This window comes from Lactuca saligna, chromosome 3, assembly GCF_052625555.1.
Source record: "Lactuca saligna cultivar CGN05327 chromosome 3, ASM5262555v1, whole genome shotgun sequence".
Lineage (NCBI taxonomy): Eukaryota > Viridiplantae > Streptophyta > Magnoliopsida > Asterales > Asteraceae > Lactuca > Lactuca saligna.
The window spans coordinates 113,448,560-113,461,682 of NC_136419.1; positions in this window are offsets into that span (position 1 = coordinate 113,448,560).

Sequence of the window (13,123 nt, forward strand, 5' to 3'; positions counted from 1 at the left end):
ATAGTACAAAATCCCAAGATCAAAATGTCAAGCTCCAAACGTGTGTGTACGGATCAAGCCGGCGCCTTCCCACGGTCGTCACTAGTACCTGAAACAAATAACATCAACACTGTAAGCACAAGGCTTAGTGAGTTTCCCAAAATACTACATATAACACATATTAGCCACTCGAGGCTATAACTCTGTGGGTCCGTGCACCCAAACTCTGTGAACCCTCAGGTTCTAACTCTGTGAACCTTCCGGTTCTAACTCTGTAAACATGCACAGCATCAAACACATAGAAGTAATGCAGTACAACACATAACATACATAGCATACAAATACTCTATCACATAACTCTAGTTACCTACTCAAGGTAAAGTATAGTGAGAAGACTCACCTCGCGTGTCTCGGTAAACCGTAACCCTGAAATCGCTAAACACTCGATCTGCCGAGCTGAAGTCCCCCTATAGCACAATACATCTCTAATTAACACTTTCCCAACTAGGGTTGACCATACCATAACAAGACAATCTAGGTTAACGGTCAACTTGACCGGACTCGGCGAGTGCACTATAGCGACTCGGCGAGTCTGAGCGCATTCACCGATTTCCCTGGAATCCTCTCTTGACACGTCGAGCATCCCCTCCCAACTCGACGAGTTTCCACCTGGCACGAGTTGTGGGGCCACCACGACTCAACTCGCCGAGTCTCAAGAACAACTCGGCGAGTCCGGTTTGACTCGGTCCACCTGTCCATCCTGACTCCCCCTTGACCCACTGAGTTCACTCATCCCAACTCGGCAAGGCCACTCGCTGAGTGGTCGTGCAACATTCAAGCTACTCGCCGAGTCTGTTCTTCGGACTCGGCGAGTCCGTGCCATGCACTGACTCAATCTTGCTCTAAAGGCCAGATCCAGTCCACTAATCCATAGATCCAGTCCCCCCATGCTTATTTAGCACGTAAAGTCACAATCTTGATGCATAAATAACCTCTACATGATCACAAATGATGTTTTTGACTCTACTACTTCAACACAAGGCCAAGGACTCCATTTCCACCCATAAAGCTTGATGAGTGAGGCCCTCTGGACCTCTATGGATCCAGATCCATGGTCTCAACTCAAAGAGGGAACCAAAGGGGCACCAAATCACCCCATAAATGATCATATTAAACCCTAACTTGCATCAAGTTTCACCAAACAGAAAATGGTCCGAAAATAATACCTCTAGAGTGATGATCCAAGCTCCAAATCCACGAAATAGCAACCTCCTTTGCTTCCTCTTGCCTAGGGCCTCCTTCTTCTTGCTAAACAACACACACAAGATCAAGATTGGCTCTCTTTCCTTCACAAACGCTCAAGAACTCTAGGGACACTCTCTGGGGGTTGGGTGAGCGCAAATGACGACCATAAGGCCCCTTAAATAGGCCACAAACCCGGAGATTTAGGGTTTCATAACACAGCGCAGACTCGCCGAGTCCATACCCTGGACTCGCCGAGTCCAAGTGCGCACCCTCGATCAATCCTGCGTCCCTACTCGGCGAGTCTGAGCCCCAACTCGCCGAGTCCCTCTCACAATATAACACAATTAAACTTACATTATACCTGGTAAAATCCGGATGTTACACTGCATGATTGTGGTCGCGGAGGAATCAGGGTACGCGGGTCGTACCTTGATTTACGTTGGGCGTTCGTGCCGGGGATGCAAAACCCTAATGTGCGGACTTATCCTTTATTTAAACGCCTCTAAGTTTTTGGACCCGACATTATTCGCCCCTAGAGCCTCATTTTCGTCCCTCATCACCTGAAAATCCTTGTGAGAAAGAGTTTGAGCCTAAGGAGTGGGTTGTATGGTCTTTGTGAAGTTCATTCAAGAATAAGGAGATCCTAAGCAAGCTTGGAGTGGCTTGGAGCTTCAAGATTCTGCACTTAGTTCACCTTGGGAGGCTTCTGGAGGTATAAAGTCGTGACCTTTCCATCTTGTTCTTTAGATCTAGTTAGGGTTTCCACTTTGTCCCCTTTTGTTGAATCTTGACCTTCTCTTGGATGTAAGCAACTCCATGGACTAAGATGTCCAGATCTGAGCTTTGTATGCAAGCTAAATGCATAAAGTTACGAGCTTGGTGGGTGCTAAGACTCCATGCATGATTTGAGAGCTCTTATTTAAGGTCTTGAGTGAGAAATGAGGTTTTGAGGTCCTTCAAAGCATGCAAGGTCAAAAAGTTGCCAAATTAATGACCTAGGACGTTAAGATGTGCTCAGATCTGACTTTGGGACGTAGATCTATCGAGAAATAAGCATTTAATTGAAAAAGTGCTTAATTTGTTCCTATGATGGGCGTAGCTTAAAGAACGTTGTGTGTAATGTGTAGAAGTCCGGTACGTTGCGCGTACCATGGTGGTACGCATGTCGTACGCACCCCTGATGGACTTGGACTTGTTTTGGGCCCATAAGCCTTTTAGACATGGAGACCTATTGGCTATGTCGTGGGCATGTCCGAAAAAAACAGTCGAAATGTAGGACCTTGCCACATTGTGGCAATCCCTTTGCTACATTGTGGATCCTGGCAGAATGTCATATTCTTCGTTAAGTTTTTAATCTTTACAGATCTAAACCCCTAACTTTAGATCCAGTCCTTTTCAATGACTTAACAGATAAAGTTTCCAACTTTATCCATTAGGACCTCACCCTAAAGGAAAGATCTAAAACCCTAAGTCCATTAAGTCTACAACGAGGCTATAAATTGAGCATGGATACAAGGTACTCCAACCATGACCCTTTTTCTTATTCATCAAAAACCTAAGGACCTTAGTAAGCCATCACAAGCTCCGGAGTTCTTGAAACTCGAAGAGCATCCAAGGAAGGGATCAAAACCATGCAAAATGAGCTTAAACTTGCATCAAAAACAACAAAGGTCAAGATAAGAGCTTTTTACCTCCAAAAACTCAAAAATCTGAAGGAGATGATGATTCTAAGCTAGTCTATTGCTCCTTTGCACAAAAATGATGTTTCACCTTCCTCAAGCTCCACCAAAATCCAAGAACAAGGTCTTTAATCAAGCAAACAACCTCCTAAACATCCATGTAGGATAGGGTTTTGTTGTTGAATGGTTGGAGGCTGAAGAGGATGCCCTAATCCTTGATATTAGGTGTTTAAATATGGAAGAAAACCTAAAAGATCATGGGTTTGGGTTGCAGTTGCTGCCATGTAATGACATTCCCTTTGCCACTTCATGGTGGCCATCAGATGTGTGTTTCATACCTTTGGTATGTCACGTTGTGGTGCTCCATTCACCACGTTGTGGCACTATATTTTTTCCAAAAATATTACATTTGATCCCTCTGAGTCATCAATTGATCCATCCTGAAAAATGGGTGTTACACTATCGACATTGGCATTATCAACATTAACATCATCAATTTGATCACCCTCAACATCAATACACACATCATAAAAAAATATCATCATTTTTTTATTTGAGAAGAAACTTGTGGTTTTTTGGGGGGAAAACTTATCTAGAAACCCGCTTTTAGATTTTGTTAATTCTTTAACTCTTTCTCTTTTTTTTTTTTTTTTTTTTTTTTATTTTTTATGTTTTCGACTACCAGAATAGATACTTACGAGACATAATTTCTGAAAATAAAATAATAATAATCACTTAAACAATTGATGAAAACTGAAATTATGAAAGTATAATTCTATAAAATCTATTTGACTAAATCAAAATTCAGAATTTAGAAGGAACAATGCCAGTAACATTTTGGATTAGAAAATAATAATAATAATAATAATAATAATAATAATAATAATAATAAGGATTACAAAAAATACATAGAATTACATATGACGCTTAGAAACAAAAGCATGGGTTCCTGCTTTTTCAAACTCATATTGTAATTCTGGGCAATAATAAGAAACACCCTGCAAGCCTAACAAGTTTAGAACCTACGCCGGAAAGGTTAATTGACAAGCACTATAACCATATCACAAATAAATTACTTATCGTTTTAGTTATCAAAACGTATAATATATAGGATATAAATAGTATATGTAAACTATTGGAAAAAACTGGGTCCCTAAACGGCACGGGCCCTATGCAGTCACAACATGCATGTGCTTAGAGTCGACCCTACATATAATAAAAAAAAGGAAAAATTTCATATATGCCCTTCTTAAATATCAAAATATCATATTTACCCAATTTAATTTTTAAATATCATATTTAACCTTGATAAAATTTCTAAATATCATATTTACCCTTCATAAAATTTCTAAATATCATATATGTTCTTTTTAAACATCAAAATATCATATATGCCCTTCTTAAATATTAATATATTGTATATCACTTTTTAAACATCAAAATATCAATGGTAATATTTAAAATATCCTCCATCTAGAACATAATAATAATCAACAAAATCAAAAATGAAAGAATCAAAATATACATTCCATAGAAAGGGTTGAAGATGAATCTTTTTATCTATCAAGAGGTCGACATTCCAATAATTTAGAAGTTCTCATTCCATTATAATAGACGTACGGATAATATGGTTAAATTTCTTAATTATTATAATAATTCTAAGGTATAAAAATGATTATAAAATATTAAAAACATTATAAAAAATGATTTTGGCAAATATGATATTTTGAAGGTTTATGAAGGATAAATATGATATTAAGAAATTAAGCTGGACAAATATGATATTTTGAAGTTTAAGAGGAGCATATATGAAATTCTCCCATAAAAAAAAAAACCCTATCAACGCATTTTAAGAAACTACTGTCCAATTTGTTTTTTAGTAAATTAGGTCTGTGGGTTTGGGGTAATCTATGCGTTTAGTCTCTACCTATTAAAAAAAACCTTGAATGGTCCCTAGAACATCTTTTTATTGTGTCTTTAGACCCTAACTTACACAAAAAAGACTATTTTATCCTTGCTTATTTTTAATTATTTTCATTATTTAAATATTCACTTCTCATTTAATGGAAAAGTTATTGCATGTAATTTGATCATCACTGTTCCCTCCCTAAGTTCACCCATTTTCTCTTCTCCCCCTCTCAATGTTGATGAATGTAGTCGTCGTCTACCACTTGGAAATAGCTCATATTGTTTGTATTTATTCTTCCAATCGCATCTAAGGATTTGTTCCAACCATCGTTCTTGGATCTATAACCCTCTCACCGAAAAATACAAACAGAGGCATAGAGCTCAGGTTCGATGGTGCAAGATATGTACTCGATTTTTTCTAGAATGCAGAAGTAGATTCATTTTTTTTTTTTTTTCTAAAATCAAGTTTTTGGTCCAGAAAATCAGGTTTTTTTTTTTTCCAACCATTGTTCTTAGATTAAAATCAGGTTTTATTTTTTGTGGTTGAATTAAAAAAATCATATATATATATATATATATATATATATATATATATATATATATATATTGGATTTGATGCAATTTTTGTTAGAAATCGGGTTTTATTTTTTTTTTTGGTTAATTCCATGGATTGAAATCATTTAATTTTATGAATTTTGGTTTCATCCATGGGATTGTGATTCCTAGAAGGTGATGGTGGTGGTGATGATTTATGGCTATGGATATGGTTACCGTATATTTTTTCTTCTGATGTAGCAAATGTTTTGGAGTAAATTGGATTGATCTAGGTTTCTAAGTTTTTGGAAATTCCATCTTAATGAATTTATATACGAAAGCAACAACTCAGTTTAGTCATTAGTGTATATAATATATGCCTTGTGTGATTTGCTGTGATTTTTATAGTTCCCCCATATTCTTGAAGATGCAATGGGGTTGCCAAAGGTTTTATAAAGGAGAGGATGAGGTTGTCGGAGTTGGGAGAAAGGCATAGGGAAGATAGGTGAGGAAAGGAGAAGAAATATTATGGGCATATTCTAATTTAATACAACATAAATTATAAATGAATTAAAAAATAATTACCAAGGGTAAAATAGTTTTTTTATGTAAGGTATAGACCAAAGGCACAACAAAAACATGTTTAGGGACCATCAAAGTTAAAACGAAAATTAAGAACAAAACATACATATTACCCCAAATCATAGGGACCTTTCATGTAGTTTACTCTTGTTTTTATTTATTTATTTATGGAAGATGTTTTTTAGGCATTTTTGTCTAAGATACTCAAATGTTTTTATGCATACTATTTTTTTTAGAACACCAAAGACGTCAAAACATATCCACATACTCTTCTACAATAAGACATGGTTTAGGTCTTCTAAATCTTTCAAACTGCTGATTAAAAAAAAATGTATGTAATCTTGGAAAAAAATCACGATTGTAACATCTTAAAAATTTCAAATCTTTTCAAAGCCATGATTATAAAATCTTTTCAGGAATTAACCTGTATTTAATAAAAACTTAGTCTCACAAAAAAAAATAGTTACATTTAAAACATTGGGTATTACCATTAAACATCAACACAACCACAGCAAGTAAATACAAGTTATATCAAAGAATTTGACAAGCTCCACTCCATTCTTTATCTCTTAACTTCTAACTTCAATCTATCATCTTTACTCCTTTAGTACAACATGTGATACATGTAATTGAATAAAGATACTATGAGAATAATGTTGGTTGCGATACGTGGGTTTGCGATCCAAAATATTTATCATATTTTCATAAAAAGACATTTCATTGTAAAAAACATATTTCGTATAGAGATTTTTCACATATCCCATTCAATATAAAATGCTTTCATTAGACATAACATAATCAAAAGACTTTTCTTTTCACATTCCATTTTATTTTGTTAAGGGCCAATTCTGGTATTAAATCGTTGTCATTTTTATACTTAGGGTTTAGTAATACCCCCAACTCTATACCAGTGTGAAAATAACAAAATCAGTTCACCCTAGTATCATTTCCATTCCGCAATCTTGATAGGTTTTCTAGGTTACAATAAAAGGATTTGCACAATGTAATTTTAATAATAAACACTTATGGGCACATGCAACCTATAACATTATGACATTTTCGATATTATAACAACATAATTTATGAAACTAAAAATTCAAAGTTAATAAGACAAGAATACATACATTTAGTAACAAGCAATTGATACTAGTAACTATGTTGTAGATCTCCTTGGAAAGCTAGCTCCACTAATGTGGTATCCTTTAATACATCACATCTAAAACCCTAGGATCAATATTTAGGAGAGAGGAGAAGTGGAAAATCCAATTTCTTCTTATGAGAGGGTAAGGATCGGTTTTTACAAGGGTTATGACCCTTTATATAGTTACTAGATAACCCTTAAACCCAAGATTTGAATATTAAAATAATAGTATTTTAACCTGATTCAAATATAGTTTCCTTATCTGATTCAGAAGGTTTCCAGAATCTTTCTGGACCTCCTTGAAACTGTCAATAGCAAGGTAGGTTCTAGAATTACCTTCCTTGCTCATCGTTGAATAATTACAATTCACCCCTTGCACCTTGCAGTTAATTTTAATTAACCCAAATTAATTTCAACTAATTCTTAAATATTTCTAATTAATTTATTAATCACATAACATATTAATAAATCATTTATCTCTTTGTCTTAATATCAATCTAAGCTATTTATTGGTTATAAGAGTAACCCAAAAAAGGCTTTACTTTTATTTACTAAGATTATACCAATTTAGTTAAGACCTTAGACACTTAATCCAACGGTCTCCAACTTGGATAAGTTGTCAACTACAATTGCAAGTATATTCTTTGAATAACCAATAAAGTGTTCTTTTCAAAGCCACTGCCAAACTCTGATCAAATCAGATGTCATACCTAAGATAAATGATCAATTATTCCTTCGTTCTTTAAGATATCGTATGGACACAGACATGGATATAAATCAATATCATGGTATAAGATTTTATTTCTCGATTTCCCGATTTATGATGACATCATTAAACTACTAAGTGAACACATAAATTTAGTCCCGGTTAGGCGTAACACTATAATTTCAACATGAAATCATCGAGGGCCTAAAGATATCATTTTTTGTTGATTGGAAAAAAAATGAATAAACTTTGACTATATAATCATACCTTTTACTCACCATATCATACATGGAATTACATTTTATGACTTCAGTTACAGATGCAATGATGGAAAACCAATGCAGAACATATTTGCAAACTATGACTTATATGTCTATTTTTAAGAATAGAAGAAATTATTATCTTAGAATTATTCGTGGTTGAATCCATGAAGTAACCTATAAGAGTGGGTTAACCAATATTCAAAATCCCTATTTTCTAAGTACTCATGAATATTGCAGCAATCCCTATGAAATTTCCAGTCACCATGAACAATCTACAAATATTCCATGACAATGTTAAATCAATACCTACTCCTTAAAGTATGACTGACAATGGCATTTCGAATAAATTAATATTTTGGAAGTAAAACATAAAAAGTGACACAAGAATAAATTAATTAACTATGGTATCGTACTCTTTCAACATAAATAAATCTCTATTACTTAATCACCATTCAATTACAATTTATTGTTGTTACATTATTTCAAAAAATATCAACTAAATACTAAAATATATAATATAATATAATCTCTTAGCCTAATGCTCTTAGCATGCTCAAAATGCTTGATCTTGCTTAAATCCTTTGTGAGAGGATCAACATGATTCTGCTCTAATGATATACAATTTACCACGAGTTTTCCTTCTTCAAATTGATGTCAGATATAAGAGTAAATTACACGAATGGTCCTTATGTTTTAGGGTAATTTTCACGTTTGGTCCCTAACTTATTTTTTTTAACTTGGAAGGTCCCTACTGTTTGCTTTTGTTATGCACTTGGTCCCCGTCTTAGCTAAAAAGACTATTATTTAAATAGGAAGAAATGATGGGGTATGTAAGGTAAGGTGAGACGGTGAGGTTGGGGTGTGTTTATTTAAATAAGTTAGAAAAATCAAAGGCAAAATAGTCTTTTTAGATAAGACAGAAACCAAACACGTAACAAAAGCAAACAATAGGGACCTTCCGAGTTAAAAAAAAAAAGTTAGGAATCCAATACACAAATTACCCTAAACCACAGGAACGATTTGTGTAATTTACTCTAGATATAATGGTATTTTCTTTCAATATGCCTTGATCTCCAATGAACATTTGGTTATTTGGTCAAATCAACCTCACCTTCGTTGTTGTGGTGTAACATCGTAAAAATTTGAACAATTTTTCACTTTTGAAAAACCATGAAATATAGTTTGCATTCATAAATAAAAACATTGTATCAGTACAAAACCCCAAGATCAAAATATTTAAACTCCAGTGTGCGTGTGTACGAGTCATGCCGGCACCTTCCCGCGATCATCGCTAGTACCTGAAACACATAACATATAACACTGTAAGCATAAATGTTTAGTGAGTTCCCCAAAATACCACATATATCACATACGCCTTTCCAGGTTATAGGACCTTCCGATCCAAGTGTCTCAGGGGATTTCCATCCCAAACTCGGTTGACCTTCCGGTCCGTATCATCTTGACCTTCCGGCCCACATCATGCTCATAACACATAACATATCACATATAACTTATATCGCATATACATCAAACACATAAGACCCTTCGGTCACATACAATTACCGCATCGGGTAAGACCTCAGACGTCTCGTAAATCTCTGACTTGGTAGAAGTATTGCCTAGCCTCCGCCTATTCACACAAAGTAAATACCCTCATAAACACAACACTCGAGGCTAGACTCGACCCTCTATTGTCACCCTCAGAAGGGAAAAAGGCAATTTTATCCCCCCCCCCCCCCCCCCCATGACTCAAAGACCCCATTGTTGAGCAAACCCTAAAACTCAACAAAAGTCAACGGTCAACGTTAACCCAACTCGCCGAGTGCACTCCGGTGACTCAGCGAGTACACACATGTCCACTAACCCTCTGTCCCGCTTGGTACGTCGAGTCCTACCCCATGCTCAACGAGTCACACCTGGCATAATCGCGGGGCTACCCCGACTCAACTCGCCGAGTCTCAAGAACAACTCGACGAGTACCGCCTTGAACTCCAGTCTTTTAATCCCCTTCCGACTCACTGAGTTATCTCCCAACTCGATAAGTCTGCTCACTGAGTAATCTGTGTGGGCCTTAACCCTACTCGCCGAGTCCCAAGAACAACTCAGCGAGTTCATGCCATGCACAAACTCTATAGATCTCCTGTGGTCAGATCTGTGCCCCTAATCCATAGATCTGGCCTTCCCAAGCATAAATGTCACGTAAAGTATGAATCTTGATGCTTATAACTCAACCAATAAGCATCAAATGATGATTTTGTCCCAAACACCTTAACCCACGGTCATGACCTCCATTGTTCTTCATAAAGCTTGAAGAATAAGGCTCTCTGGACCTCTATGGGTCCAGGTACAAAGCCTTATCTCTAGAAAGGACTATTTGGACCTCAAATCAACTTAGTCAAGGGTACAAGAAACCCTACAACTACATATCCTCCCCAAAACAGAAGAAGAGTCGAAATATTACCTCAAATGAATGATCTTTAGCTTTTAGTCCTTAGAATAGCAACCTTCTTTGCTTTCCCTTGGCTAGAACCTCCTTCTTCTTACTAAATGACACCACAAAAATCAACAATGATCACTCCTTGCTTCTCAAACGATCTGAGACTCTCTCTGGGGGGGGGGGGGGTAGTAGCCACAATGGACGGCCATAAGGGCCTTTAAATAGGTTCCAAACCCTGGAAATTAGGGCTTCACTAAACAGTGTGGACTCGCCGATTCCGGTCATGAAATAGAATGAACATCCGCGTCCCTACTCGGCGAGTCTTGGTGCCAACTCGCCGAGTTCCTTCACAAACTCCAAGTCATTGGTCCACTATTCAATAGAAACACCCAGCCAGATTATGAATGACTATTATCATGATATGTTTGAAACTGGCATCACTATAACCACTTTAATTTTATCTTTTCCAATAAAAACTAAGATCATATATTTTGTTTTTTGCAAATACTAAAGTGTATTTTTCACTACTCTCCAATTAGTTGCGCCAAGGTTTCCATAATATCTTTTAACCATTCTTAAAGTATAAGCCACATATGGTCAACTGCATGTCATAGTATGCATGATCAATCATATAGTAAAAGCATATGGGAATCGAATCATATAATTTATCTCCTTTACCACTTCTTGCAAAGTTGGAACATTGTTTCATATAAAGAGTGTGTCATCAACATAGAAAACTAGAAAGGTCAATACACTCCCACTAGCTTCGACATACACGAAATAATCATTCTCACTTCTAGAAAATCTAAACTCTTTGACTTTTTCATGGAAGCAAAGATTTCGACTGTTAGATGTTTGTTTAAGTCCATAAATGGACTTCTCAAGCTTGCACACCTTTATAGGGAATTTGGCATGTTCAAAACCTTCAAGATGAGTCATGTAAACATATGGGTAAATGTCATCGTAGCCCAACTAACTTACGTGTTTTGGTTTAAAAGGTCCTTCATGTTTTTTTGGTAGTCTAAGTATTTAAACTTTCATTTGACCTGTTCAAAAGGGGAACCACCATATTTGTTTCCGGTTTACCGGTTACAATTAGTATATCTGGCTTTTCAATATATTTTTTAAAAGTTAAAAATTCAAAACAAATTCATGTTACTTTTTTCTTAATTTTTTCGGTATGTCGGTACAAAGAAAAGAAGAGGAACATGATCCTCCTCTTCAAAAAATAGATTGTTGGGCATCCTTTAACCTATGATATTCCGATTGAATGTGTGATATGAAATTAATTGAGTGATCTGAAAAAAGTAAGGAAACATTCTCATCTTCTTCGTCCAAAACATCGTTGACTTTTGTGGTCGCTACCAAATTGGATGGTGGCATAGAGATGTTTAATGATGGATGTCATCGTCTTGCCTTGATTGCAACAGCTAATGAGTTCGTCGGACCCGCCTTCTGTCGTCGGTCTTTCTCAGATTTCTTCATCTACATATATACCAAGTTCATTTAAAGAGTATTATACTCTTAAAATCCATGAACAAGGTGAAAAAAAATAGAGGATTATCTCAGATTCAAACTTAGTGGTGGGTTATGATTTGCTTTGATTGATAAGTTCTCTTGGCTGCATCTTCATCCCGGGAGGCCCCGCCACCACTCTGAAAGGGATGACCCACTTGCTGACTTCGACTTTTGTGTGTGGCTATACAACCATCGACGATTCCTTCAGGATCGTTGTTTGCCATCTCCGTCGACATTTTGGGTCGCAAAAATGGAAGCTTTGTGTGTGTCTACGTGTTTCTATAGTTATCAGAATCGATGAGTCTATATGGATTTAGGGAAAATCAAAACATGGTTAATTAGGTCTTGGAATCGAAATCACAGAAGTATATGTGTGATGTATGTATGCTTTTGAGTTGCAGGTATTCTAGAGAGAATATGTGATGAACAAAGATGATGGATGAAGAAGAGAGAGATAGTGTGTGTGTGTGTGTGTGAGAGAGAGAGAGAGACAGAGAGAGAGAGAGTGAGAGTGAGATTAATTGATGATGTGGTACTATATGGCATAATTAACCTGTTGATTAAGAAGGGGTTCACCGGATGACCCCTTCATTTTTCTCAAAAGGACCCTTTAAACCCTAAAAACATGAATACGTGCCCTTAGAATGCAAAAAAATAACAAAAGGGACTTTTTAAATCAAAACACATAAGTTGGTTGGGCTTGAGTAATGTTTACCCTAAACATATTCAACCAGTTTCCCATTAATGAAAGCTTCTCCAACAAGTGTAAGGTGGAACAAAGATATGGGGTTTTTGGAACCTCTTGGTAGTAAGAGATAAATTTATAAGATTAGGGTTGAGGGTGGAATGAGATTTTTTTTTTTTTTTTTTTTTTTTTTTTTTTTTTTTACGACAAATTTAACCTACTCCTACATTTCTTCTAAATCCATATATGTTCCCAATGAGACTTGAATCTTCGACTTCAAGGAGAGAAAGAAACACATGATATCACTAGACTAGAAGCTCTTTGGTGAGTAGGATGAAATAGTTTATTATTATTGTTATTATTATTATTATTATTATTATTATTATTATTATTATTATTATGGGAAATAAGAAAGTAAAAGGTTTTTTGAAAAAAGTAAAATCGTA